Source organism: Sinocyclocheilus rhinocerous, unplaced genomic scaffold (assembly GCF_001515625.1).
Source record: "Sinocyclocheilus rhinocerous isolate Xijiao unplaced genomic scaffold, SAMN03320098_v1.1 scaffold4360, whole genome shotgun sequence".
NCBI lineage: Eukaryota > Metazoa > Chordata > Actinopteri > Cypriniformes > Cyprinidae > Sinocyclocheilus > Sinocyclocheilus rhinocerous.
The window spans coordinates 48840-50310 of record NW_015628345.1 but is presented as its reverse complement, the minus strand read 5'-3'; the positions used below and the strand labels follow the sequence as shown (position 1 = coordinate 50310).

General features: G+C 36.0%; 1 protein-coding gene across 1 annotated transcript in view; it reads left to right on the top strand.

Moving 5' to 3' along the window:
• Nucleotides 1–1107: 1107 nt before the first annotated feature.
• The window catches only part of LOC107737481 (calcium-binding mitochondrial carrier protein SCaMC-2-B-like), an 8278-nt gene continuing 7914 nt past the window's right edge, over nt 1108–1471 (top strand). The window contains exon 1 of the mRNA XM_016548967.1: nt 1108–1231. The gene's annotated coding sequence lies outside the window, so the exon portion shown is untranslated. The remainder of the gene's footprint in view (nt 1232–1471) is intronic.

Genomic DNA, 1471 nt, shown 5'->3' with positions numbered 1-1471 from the left:
GTGTTTTTAAAGCAAACAGTTTTAAACTAATAGATGCGTACATTATATAATCATATGTCAGAGTCAACATGGTGTAAATAATTCGTTAAAAAGGCTGTATTTATTACAGTTGACTGAGTACCAAAACTGGATTTCAAAACTTGTGCAACAGTTTTCTTCTATAAAAAAAAAAAAGAATATATGTTTACATGATCTCCTGTAGCATTTACTGCATAATCATGTTCCCAGAATATATAGGAAAATGCAAAAACATTCTTAGATACTACTGTAAAATTTACAGCAATTATTTAGCATGTTCCCACAATTCATAGCAAAATACAGTAATGCTGTAAATTTCTAAATACAGTGGTCTATTGTAAATATTTACTGTAAAAATTACAGCAATTCTTTACAGTGTGCTTTTTTGTTTACATGGCTTCTTGCTGGTTTTAATGAGCACAGATGCCATAAAAAAGGACTTTATTTATGGATTATATGGGCTTGTGACTAGGTTTTGAGCTCTTGTAGCCAATGTAGAAGTGAATTTTAGTTTATTCAGACACTTCTAATCTGTTTTAACTAAGGTATCATTATGCACAACCATAATCTCACAATGAGAAGTAACAAATGATCTGCTTGCTGAATTTCTGCGACTGAAAATATTTTTGCTTTTGGTTGAAAAAGTTTAGTAGTGGACAGGCCAAAGTTTTTGTCACCCCATGAGGTAGGCCCTACACACACTTTCAAAGCAACATCAGCCAGGAATCATGCTATGGGCCTGATTTGCTATTAAAACTGGAAACACATATTCACTTTGTTTCTATCCTTCTAAAATACTTCAGGTTAATGATTAATTCATCTTCTCCATCCCTTTCCATTGCCTTCAATTATATACTGCTCAATGGTTCAGACAGCTTGTTCCCTAAAGCTCATAAAGCTGGAGCTCATGAGAATGTTCAGCATGGTCCTTTCAATACTCTCTTCAGCAAACAAAGGCCATATGTCTGTCCCTAGTGACCCATTAGCTCAACACCCTGAATAGCACCAGCTCACTGACCCCAAAAATGACCTGGCTTGATTCTGTCTTGAGGTTTTGATGTTGATTCCTGCGTGTATGTGTTTCAGAAAATCATCAAGGCTGGAGACAAAGACTTGGATGGTCAGTTGGACTTTCAGGAGTTTGTGCACTACCTGAGGGACCATGAGAAGAAACTGAGGCTGGTCTTCAAGAGCCTTGACAAAAAGAACGATGGTAAGAATGATTGGGATTTGGTGCACTATTATGAGCGTTGTCTTGAATTGCAAAACAAGCCAATATACAGAAAGACATGCATGTATCATGCAGCATCAGTAATTTTGCAAACAATAGATTGCATAAGCAGTGTTCTCATGTGTTTAAATCATAGGTTCCGAACCTTTTTGACTACAAGGCCACCCAATGCCCACAACATTAGTAGTTCGTGATTTTTATTAACTTACATACATACACACA